Source organism: Bison bison, unplaced genomic scaffold (genome assembly GCF_000754665.1).
Source record: "Bison bison bison isolate TAMUID 2011002044 unplaced genomic scaffold, Bison_UMD1.0 scf7180017864043, whole genome shotgun sequence".
Classification (NCBI taxonomy): domain Eukaryota; kingdom Metazoa; phylum Chordata; class Mammalia; order Artiodactyla; family Bovidae; genus Bison; species Bison bison.
The window spans coordinates 59016-70445 of NW_011494615.1; the positions used below are offsets into that span (position 1 = coordinate 59016).

Genomic DNA, 11430 nt, shown 5'->3' on the forward strand with positions numbered 1-11430 from the left:
CGCACGTGCTGAGAAGATCCCCAGAGGAAACCCCTCCTGAGGCCTGGAGGCAGGGCCGTGGTGGAAAGCTGTGCCCTTGAATCACTCATCACATAGGTCCTTAGACTCCTTCCTTCATTCACCTGATGACAGGCTCAGTTAGATGTGGGGACGTAACTACCTGTATGGCACAGTCCGAGCAGGCTGGACATTGGCCGCTGCGCTCCTCTCCGCAGGCAGCGCTGGTGGGGGGCCTCCTCTCCCTTGGGAGTGCATTTAGGACCCAGCAGGTATGCGGCACAAAGAGCTTAGTGGCTCAGCCAGGACGAAGACTGATATGGAGCAAGAATGTTTTCAATGGTATATTTTTAGTGTTAGAATATTTTCACCAAAAATATATCAGGTCTGGTAGATGTAAGATGTTTATCTAATTTTTTTCTTTAATTTTGCTGACTAGTCAATCAATGCTGCTGCTAAGTCGCTTCAGTCGTGTCCGACTCTGTGCGACCCCATAGACGGCAGCCCACCAGGCTCTGCCGTCTCTGGGATTCTCCAGGCAAGAACACTGGAGTGGGTTGCCACTGCCTTCTCCATTGTGTGAAAGTGAAAAGTGAAAGTGAAGTCGCTCAGTCGCGTCCGACTCGTAGTGACCACATGGACTGCAGCCTACCAGGCTCCTCCATCCATGGGATTTTCTAGGCAAGAGTACTGGAGTGGCTTGCCATTGAAGAATGGATTCAAACTAAAAAAAAAAAAAAAAAGAAAAAAATACTTTTCAAAAGAAAGGGAGTAAAAAAGAAATGAGATTTAAAACATGCTTAAAATAGCCCTCTAGAAACTGAAGCAGACAGAAGAAACCACCAATTCACCCCCCAACCCCCAAACTGCTTCCCTCAGCTCCTGGACCAGAAATGGATGGTCAGATTCTTACAGACAGTGGGATCCCACCTTTCCAGGATCCCACCTATTCCAGGAAGCACCGGAGGAAGGTGCTGATGCTGCCACCACACCTGCAAATACAGTAAGACCTGGGGGGTCCTGACTACGGGGGAACCCAGCCGAGGCTGCCCACCCAGCCCTGAGTGCCGGCTCCACTCCCGGGGGCCCTGCCAGGCTCCAGACACAGGCACAGAAAAGCCGTTCACAAGGGCCCTGGCATCTGATAAGGAGTAAGAGCCCCAGGAATTCCAGGCCTTGAGCAGAGGGTACAAATTCACATGCTTACTGAGGCCAAGAACCAACGGTCTCTGGGCAGTGTGCCCCAGAGACCAAACACCCAGAAGAAAGTTCAAGTTGACGAGGGCCTGGCAGTACAGTGCCCTGGCGGCACCTATTGGTATTAGTCTGCTCTGGCTGCCATAACCAAGTACTGCAGACATTTCTTTTCACACAGTTCTGGAGGCTGGAAGTCCCAGAACAAGGTGTCTACATGTCTGGTTTCTCCTAAGGCCTCTCTCTGGGGCTTGCAGATGGCTACCTTCTCACTGTGTCCTCAGGTGACCTCCTTGTGTGCACCGAGGGGAGAGAGGTCTCTGGTCTCTCTCCTTGTTACTGGGACACCAGTCCTATTAGATTAGGGCCCCAGCCTTATGACCAGGCTCCTCTGCCCACGGAATCCTTCAGGCAAGAACACTGGAATGGGTTCCCATTTCCTTCTCCAGGGGATCTTCCCGACCCAAGGATCAAACCTGGGTCACACACGTTGCAGGCGGATTCTTTACCATCTGACCTACCAGGGAAGCCCTTATGACCTTCAGTTCAGCTCAGTTCAGTCACTCAGTCGTGTCCGACTCTTTGCGACCCCATGAATCACAGCATGCCAGGCCTCCCTGTCCATCACCAACTCCTGGAGTTCATTCAAACTCACGTCCATCGAGTCAGTGATGCCATCCAGCCATCTCATCCTCTGTCGTCCCCTTCTCCTCCTGCCCCCAATCCCTCCCAGCATCAGAATCTTTTCCAATGAGTCAACTCTTCGCATGAGGTGGCCAAAGTACTGGGGTTTCAGCTTTAGCATCATTCCCTCCAAAGAACACCCAGGGCTGATCTCCTTTAGAATGGACTGGTTGGATCTCCTTGCAGTCCAAGGGACTCTCAAGAGTCTTCTCCAACCACAGTTCAAAAGCATCAATTCTTCGGTGCTCAGCTTTTTTCACAGTCCAACTCTCACATCTGTACATGACCACTGGAAAAACCATAGCCTTGACTAGACAGACCTTTGTTGGCAAAGTAATGTCTCTGCTTTTCAATATGCTAAGTGGTCATAACTTTCCTTCCAAGGAGTAAGCGTCTTTTAATTTCATGGCTGCAGTCACCATCTGCAGTGATTTTGGAGCCCAAAAAAATAAAGTCTGACACTGTTTCCCCATCTATTTCCCATGAAGTTAACCTTAATTACCTCCTTAAAGGTCCTATCTCTAAATACAGTCATACTGGGGGCCAGGGCTTTGATTATGAATTTCCAAGGACACAATTCTGTCTGTAATACTACTTTTCTGGTTTTCCAGAGAAGCCAGAAATCCATTTAAAATGGGAAATGTCTTAGTCTGTAACTTCTGGCCACTACTCCACTTGAGTGAAGATGACAGGCAGGCCCAAGGACTGCGGCTGCTGGCCTTGTTGCTGGTGTAATGGCCCAAGGATGTGAGCTCTGGTCTTAAATGAAGCCCTCTGCTGCTGACCTGGCCAGCTCTACTGGGTTCCCAACTGCCAGGACCAGCTGGTCACTGGTCATGCCCCCAGGAGCAGGGCTAGGAGGCTAGGACTGCCAGCACCCACCAGACCCAGGCTCAGAAGACTGGCAGGGCCAGGCCAAGACAAGGGCTGGCGACAGTGTCTAAAGAAGGTTTTCTATTAATAGTACAACAATTTTACTTTAACAGGTTGTTCATACCCCCAACTGAAAAATCAGAGAGTTCTTGTTAATTATTGAAAAATATGCTTTTACCCTAAACGCAGCCTGAATCACTGGTGCTGAATGATGGAAGCTTCCTGTCCTGCACCAATGCGTCTCACACGTCGCCAGTTAGCGAACAGCACACAAGCTCCAATAACTCAAACGCCCTCAGAATGATCTCTCCCTGCTCCTCCCCCCTCCTGGTTATGGTTACCAGAAGCAGAACATGGAACTGCTACTCCTCACGTCATGTTTACGTGGGGCCCAAACTTAGATCTCCATCAGTGCTCCTGACAAGCCTGAACAAACACTGATGGCCTCAGGGTTTCCCCCAGAAGCGTTTCCATTTTGGCCAAATGTTGGCAGCCTCTGAGTACTCCTTGTAAAACCTAATATTTAAGTGATCAGGCATCTTTAACATTTAGTTACAAGTTCACATGCTTAGACCGAAAACTTAACATGGATAATAACTCCTCAGTTTAGTACAAAGAGCAAAGAAAGGCGAAGATGCAGACGTTCGTCCTCTATCAACAGGTAAACACAGTGACCCTTCTTTCTTTTTAACAAAACCGGATGGAACTCCCAGGATGGACCGGTGGGGCTGTGGGTGGAGCAAGAGAATTCCAGTCTGTGTTACTCTGGCACGATGGGCAAAGGCAAGCTTTGCTGAGGACAGCCAAGACTCCAAGGCACTCAGCATAGGCGGGACAACTGAACAGGTGGAGCTGAGTCCCGCCTACCACCAACACAGAAACCCTTGCTCGCACAACTTGCTGTGACACCATCTGGCTTTTGCTTCACACCCATGGGTCACTTGCAAGTTAGAGCCCCCTGTGTTGGCCCTTTCTGGCGTAACAGAAAAGCACTCCTAGGCACCAGTGTGGTCACAAACAGGGATGAAACAGGAAGAGAGAATCGAGTGAGTGGCTGCTGTGATGCTCAGAACACGCCTGCACGACTGATTGCATCAAGAGGGTCAGAAGGCCACTCACGACAAGAAGCATAAAACACTCGCCCAGAAGAAGGGAGAAGTGTGCGTGACAGGAAATGGTCCCAGTTCCACCCGAGGCTATCCACGGAAGCGACCTGTAAGTGTGGTGGTGTGGCGGGGGGCTGGTTTGAGCAAGGCTTTGGAGGTGTTTTTGTGGTCATGGGGGTTAAGATGACTGCCCGTTAGGTGTCCACACGTCCCTGCTGGCAATGACTATGGCAAACCTCTGTCCACAGCAGACACCGCTGTGCCCAGGTCTCACATCTGCCCACCAAGCAAGCCATGAGGTCACCCAGCTATGGGCTCCTCTCCCATCCCAGGGCTGTGACATGCAGGCCCAAAGCCACATGCAGCTGAAAGGGCAGTGCATTACAGACAGGCACAGAGTGGGCAGCGTCAGGAGACGTGCGTTTCACCAGTGGAGCCCCCTGGGCTCAAGTGATCACCTGTGAGGCCCCTGCAGTGGGGGAGCCAGGCAGTGCCAAGGTCATAGCAGTCCCTGCCAAACGCTCGGGGAGCCTAGAGCCCAGCATGAGTGAGTGACAAGGAGGCGAGAGGCCTCAGCGAGGGTTTTCCTTTGGCCTCATCACCAAGATGTCACCCTCATCTCCTTCCTCCCATCATTACCACCACCACCACCACCACATCAGAGCCAACATCTACTGGCCAATCATGAGGTGCTGGGTTCTCCACTTCACGTGATGATCTTCATTTTACAGATGGTAGGACCGAAGCCCACTGAGACCTGCCCAAGGTCACGCAGCAAACAGCAATGAGACTAATGAAGGCGGGCTGGCTACAATGTCATCTCTGTTACCTGTTTTCCTTCTTTTTATCTGGAAATAATCCCAGACTTAGGAAAAAACAAAACAAAACTGTGTGTATAGTACAAAGAACTCTCCTACATCCTTAGCCTTACGACCAACTGCTAATCTGACACATTCATTGTACCATTTTCTCTTTTTCCGAACCTTTTAAAAATAAGCCAGAGACATCTTGCCCCTTTAGTCCCTACCACTTCATCATCTGTCTCCTAAGAATGAAAACATTCTCTCGTATCACACAAAATTGGTAATTAATATTGATACAATACAATTAGTAATTTGTGGTCTCCACTCTGTGGCCCAGAATCCAAGCCAAGGTGAAGCCTGGCGGCCAGGCAGCATGTCTCACTCGTCTCCCCTAATCTGGGCAGCCTCTCAGACTTTCATGGCCTCAGCAGTTTTTAACAGAGTCAGATATTTTCTGGTGTATTCCTCAATTTGGGCTTGTTTGGTGTTTCTTCATGATTAGACTCTAAATATGCACCTCTAGCAGGAATCAGAGTCTATGTGCCTAATTGTTCATATGAAACTACTCTATACAAGTACTTCTGGGAATCTCCCAGTGGGGCAGCCAAGATCAGGAAAGATCCAGAAACCCCACTCTGTGTAGGATGCAAGGAGTAGGGCCCTCTTCTTCGGGGAAAGGAAGCCCCTGGACCTTGGGCATTCTTCAAACACTGAGGGGCAGAGCAGCAAGAGTGAGGCTGCTCCGGGGGGGCTGCACCCCTCTCTAACAGAGTGGGCACACGCACGCTGCTGACACATGCAGCCCAGGCCCCGGGCTGAAGAATGGACACGGAGTTCCCGGCTGCCACTCTGCCCCTAGCATGGCTGCGAGGGCCAGCAGGGCCCTGAAGCAAGGCCTGCAGAAGGAAGTCATGGGGGGATTTCAGTGTGGGAGACAGGAAGAGGACTTCTCTAAGGCTTAGAGCTGTTCTAACACGGAGGAATCAGCGACTGTAGTGAGCCCCTGCCCTGCCAGGAAGTGGCCTGGAAAATCAAGGTCAACCTGTGAGGTGGACACAGGGTCCCCCACAGCAGTTTTAGCAGCACCTGGGATGTGAGAAATGCAGAATCTGGGGCCCCTCCAGACCTGCTAAACCAGCATCCCTGAGGGAACCCAGGAACCCGTGTTTTTAATAAAGCTTTCAGGTGACTCTAGTGTGAACTCAATTTCAGGAAGTCCTCTAAGATCTCCGTAACACTCCACAATTCTGCAGTTCCCCGCTTCTAAATACCCAGCAGGGCATTTCTCTCCAGCCCAGGGTAAACCACCAAGGACAGCCCTCCCCGTCACAAAGGCTAGTAAATCCTCTCCCCAGCCTCTGCGAAAATGATGTTCCTGGGGCAGCCTATGTTCCTGGGGCAGCCTGAAAGGCTGCCATATTCTAAGCAGCCGTATTCCACTTTGAGAAAAGTTTCCCCAGCTCACACCTTCCCACACAAGCCACATCCCTTATAATGCTGAGTGGCAAAACAAAACAAAACCAGCCCAGTTCTCTAGGCCACAGCTAAATGGATGAGAGAGTGGAGACTGGGCCTAAGGCAGCCACCGGTGGAGATGCCCGAGAAGTCAGATCAGCGGGTGGTGCTGGTATCAGATGCCCACACCTGCAGGCCTGCAGGGAGGTCAGTCGGTCTCCTGAGAAATGGACTCCTGAAGGCAGCAAGGCCGGACTGCTTCTCTGGCTCCTAACAGTGGCCACTGTTCCTCCTCTTGGAAGCTCTGGGACCCAGCCTAACCCTGATAACTCCTGAAGGCCCCCAGGATGTGCCTTGATCCTGCCACAAACCCCCACTACTGAAGGTGCCCAGGGTGTTCCTTGTCACTGGGTGTGTCTAAAACAACCGCACCCAAAGGTCTGTACTGGGAACAACAGTGATGGTGGCAGTACAGCAGACCTGGTCCCCAACCCCTCCCTGAAGCCTAGCCCAGGGCTGAGTACCCACTGCCCAGCCAGGAAAGGGCCCTCTGTTCTGCTTTTCAAAGTGGAGAAGAGAGACAACTCTTAGCATTAAGACTGTACTGATGAGACTTCCCATCTGCCTGCCAATGCAAGGGTCAGGGGTTTGATCCCTGGTCCAGGAGGATCCCACATGCCACGGAGCAACTACGCCCATGCACCTCAACAACTGAGGCTGTGCTCTAGGGCCTTTGAACTGCAAGTACTGAGCCCACGTGCCGCAGCTACTGAAGCCTCATGACAAGAGAAGACATCACGATTAGAAGCCACAACGAAGAGTAGCCCCTGCTCGCCACAATCAGAGGAAGCCTGCACAGAGCAATGAAGTCCTAGTGCAGACAAAAATAAAATTAATTAATTTTTTAAAAATTAAAAAAAAAAAGACTACTGATGGTAGTCACCAATGGCAGAGTGAAAGGTGTGGCTTCCTGACAGACCCTGGGTCCTGAGTATGCAGGTAAGGATCTGGGAAGCCAAACAACATGGAAAGACTGGGACTTCTCTGCTGGTCCAGTGGCTAAGGCTCTGCACTCCCAATGCAGAGGCCCGAGTTCAATCCCTGGTCAGGGAACTAGATCCCACAAGCCTAACTCCTAAAACTAAGGAGTTTGCACACTGCAAAGAAGACCTGCTACAGCCAAATAAATAAATAAAACATGGAAGGACTGACAGCTGTTCGACATGTCAGGAAGAGGATACTGGCCTCTGGACAGTGGGTAGAGGTTAATGCTGCCACCATCTTACCTCATTGCACCTACTATGTGCCAGTCACTGTCCTAAGCCCGTTCTCTGCCCACTTCCACTTAAGCCTCAATGCACAAGCCCTCTAATGCAAGTACTCGTGTTATCTCTATTTTCTTTTAATATGAAAAACTAGAGCTTAGTGGGGTTAAGTACTTTCCTCTAGGTCCTGCAGCTCAAGCAGAAGCACCAGAATTCAAGCGTGTGCCTGACTCCGGGGTTCGCAGTTAATTCAGGCTCACAGGCACAGTCGATGATGGAAAAGCAGGAAAGACCTCAGAGCTGTGAGTTCTCCTCATGCAAGGAAGGGCAGAGCAGCTGTGGACAGCTCTGGAAACAAAGACCCATAGGCCCTCAACTGTAACTTAGCAACCCAAGGCTTCTTGTGTGTAACCATTCCCCACCCTTCCAGGCAAGCAGCTCAGGGAGCTGTGCTCATTCTCTCACCCAGAGGGAGGTGTGGGGCGCACAGTGGGGTGACAATTACCCCACCCACACTGGTGCTGTGCTGACAGGGTTAACCCACATGTTTAGAATGACAAAACCAACATTTTTTAGAGCTATAAGAGGCCTTAGAAATTATTTGTTCCAACTCTTTATATTATAAAAGGTCTTGGGGGCAGTGGGAGCTCTCACAAGCCGCCAAGAAAAGGCAGGGGGCTGGCGTTCCTCAAACCCACAGCTCGCAGGCGAACCCCCTCCCCAGAGCAGAGGTCAGGCCCAGAAGAAGCACATGCCTCCGGGACTCTTCCCAGCTTCCAGACAAGATCACTTCTTCTCCAAACCAGGCCTCCAGGTGTCACCCAGATTACGCCCTTCCCTGGCCCTGTGGTCCATGATGAGAGCCTCTAGGGCCCACAGGGCCTTTGGCTGCTTCTTGCTAACGCTTCACCCTCCAGCCTTGGTCAACCTCAGACACGGAGGGGAAGCACCCTCGGCCAGGCTGCAGGCTCCTGCCTCTTCTCCAAGCGGCCGAGGCTACCTGCTGTAACACTGGAGGCTGCCCCAGGTCACAGGCAGGCTTCCAGAAGCGTGAAGACCCCAACCAGCAGGGGAGGGGAAGTAAAGGGCTCCAGTTCTGCAGTGAGATGCCAGGATGTGAGCTCTGCTCCTGACACTGAGCAGCTGCATCATCATACACCAATTCTTCTTTTAAATTTTTTCACCACACGAAAAGGTGTACATAATTAACATATACAACACGCTAAGGGTGGTGATAAGTAGATACCCAGGAAATCATCACCATAATTTATGCCATAACCTATGCATCACCTCCGAAAGTTTCCTCTGTCCCTTTATTTACTCATTTTTGTGATAAGAACACTTAACGTAAGCTCTGCCCTCAAAGCAAAATCTGAAACATATAGTAGAGTATTGTGAACTGTAGGTTCACAGCTGTATGCTGGGCAGCAGGGCTCTCAGAACTCGGCCATCTTGTCTATCTGAAACTTTACACCCTTTCACTGATACCATCTCATTTTCCCTCCTTACAACCCCTGGCAACCACCATTCCACACTCTGCTTCTATACGTCTGACTATTCTACATTCATCCTTTAAGTGGTATCATGTAGCTATTTGTTCTTCTGTGTCTGCCTGGGCCAATTCTTAAACCCTGCAAGCCTTCACTTTCTAACAAACAATTATACTGAATTCACAGGGTGGTTTTGTGAATTCAAAGAGAACTCAGGCAAAGCACAGTGCCTGACAATTATTTTTATATAATTATTATTAACCATAATAATGCCATAACTTCCATTCACTGGCACAGACTCCAGGCCAGGAACACCGCTAAGTGCCTGACAAGAATTATCTCATTTGTTCCCTATTACAAATCTGTAACAGGTGTTAACCAATCTCATTCCACGTTTGAGGATGTATGCTCAGAATTATTCAGGGAACTGTCCAGTGTCCCAGTTATCAAGTGGTGAGACTAGGATTCAAACCCAAGTTTGGTTTCAAAGCCTAAGATGACATTTTTGGGCTCTGCCTTTCATGTTCATGATTTTATCCAATTAAAAAATCTACTAGGTGATAGACAGGCCTGGGGGAAGCATATCCACTGACAACCAATTGAGAATTAACAAGGATATTCGGGGACTGGAACATTTGATAATTTAATTTTCTGGTTAGCTCAGTATTCACTAGAAGCCTATGTTATTGCTAAGTATTTTCTAAAGCAAGGCTCAGAGCAAGAACTTGCCAACCAGAAGGTCAGTTTGAAAAATGCTCTGACACCTGCCACATGGAGGCCACCAGGACACACACACAGCTGCAGTGCGGGGGAACTGCACTTGCAGTCGCCAGCACCCCAACCTCCTTTGCTGAGGATCCCCATTCTGCTTCTCCTCACCCTCCCAGGGCCCAAGACTCAGGATCTGATGCTCTGTCCATCTCTGGGGAAGAGAGGACTCCCCTGTGCTCCTTCCTGGCTCCGCTGGCAAGTGGGACTCAGATTTCTCATTGTAATGTGCAAGGATGAGTTGGAGAAAAGATCTCCAAGATCCATGAGAGTCAGAGTGGGCAGCTAATTCCAGTGATACAGACCTCGGTTCCAATCTAACCTCTTACATTTTCTGTTTGTTAGCAACCACAAATGCTAATATTTGCTGCACGGTCACTGGGCACCAGACACTGGGCTTCCGACTTGTACAGCATTATTTTATTTAATCCTCACAGCAACCCCGTCTTGCACAGAAATAAGAGGTTCAGAGAGGATAAGTGACTTGCTCAAGGGCTCACACTTAGTCAGTGAGAGCCAAGACTTGAATGCCCTGTACACGTAGCAGAACATATTTGGTAAAGGAACTCTATTCTATCTGTGCTCTGAGCCACCAAATCCTATGAGATAGTTCACCCGATAACCATTCCCATGCCATTCTCGATTCCCCCAAAAGTAGGTTCTGAGACTTGGTTGGCATAAAGAAAGCCAACCCTAGCTGCCCACCACCTGGCAGGACTCTGGCCTGAGGGTCCTTGACCTTAGCAGAGGATATTCATCAGGAGTCAGGCTCCTACACACATGTTGGGGACAGAAGCCCACTGTGTCCCTACTTCTGAGGCTATCCCAGCATTGTCAAGCAGGCGATGCCAGGCTGTCATCACCAGACACACAGTGGGCACCGTACTGAGCCCCCAAGGAGCCCAGGGGTCACTTACGGGCTGTCCTGGTACTGCCTTCACAGGGAGCTTGGGAGGGCCAGGCCCCCTCCGTGCTTCTCGCCTGGCTCCCCGCCACCCGCGCCTCATGCGCACCATCTCCCAAGCAGAAGGGCGTGGGAACCGGCTGCTGGTGCCAGCCCGGAGCTAAGGTCTGTAGCTGACACGCCGGGGCCCGCGGTACCTGGACTTCGAGGGTCCACCTCCCCTCACCCTCGCCATCTCCCGTGCCTCCTTCGGCCCCAACACACATCACTCCTCCCAGCTGCAAATCCCCCTCCGCTCCTCTCCAGCGGGGAGGTCGCAGGACCGCTCCTTCAATTCCAAACCCAGCCGTGTCGCGGAACCCTTGCCCTCCGCGAGCGCGCGCACTTCACCTGCACCCTACAGCCCGCGCTCCACGGGGCTGAAGCTTCCAGGCCGGCCCTCCGCGGAGATGGCTTTGGCCGAACCCGTGCCCGCCGCTGCCCCAGCCGCCTGCTCGGAGCCGTGGAGGCCCAGGAAGGGAGCGCAGGCTCCTCCGCGCAGTCTGGTCCGTCACCGCCGCTCGCCTCGCAGGTGCCCTACGTGCGCCTGCCCAGCTGGCGAGCCCCTCGCGTCAGCTGTGCACGTGCGCAGGCTCGCCGGTTCCACCGCCTCAGCCGGTGGCCAGACCTCTTCCTAAGCTCGCGGAATTCTGGGAATTGCAGTTTGCGTCCGATGGTTGCCGGCTCCTTCGACCCGGGGGATCCTGGGAGTTGTAGTTTGCTCCTGAAGAAGTGACGTTGCGCTTCGTGTTTTTCGGTGGTAAGTCGTGCCCGACTGTTTGTGACCCCATGGACCGTCCATGCTCCTCTGTCCATGAGGTTCTCCAGGCAAGAATACCAGAGTGGGCTGCC

At 51.5% G+C, this 11430-nt stretch overlaps 1 protein-coding gene across 3 annotated transcripts in view; it reads right to left on the reverse strand.

Moving 5' to 3' along the window:
• The window catches only part of POMGNT2 (protein O-linked mannose N-acetylglucosaminyltransferase 2 (beta 1,4-)), a 44946-nt gene extending 33830 nt beyond the window's left edge, over positions 1 to 11116 (reverse strand). Inside the window, exon 1 of one of the 3 annotated variants that reach the window (XR_824879.1) lies at positions 10930 to 10999. The gene's annotated coding sequence lies outside the window, so the exon portion shown is untranslated. Of the gene's footprint in view, positions 1 to 10929 lie in introns of all 3 variants that reach the window. The other 2 variants (XM_010835422.1, XM_010835421.1) reach the window with 2 other exon arrangements.
• Between the last annotated feature and the right edge of the window lie 314 nt (positions 11117 to 11430).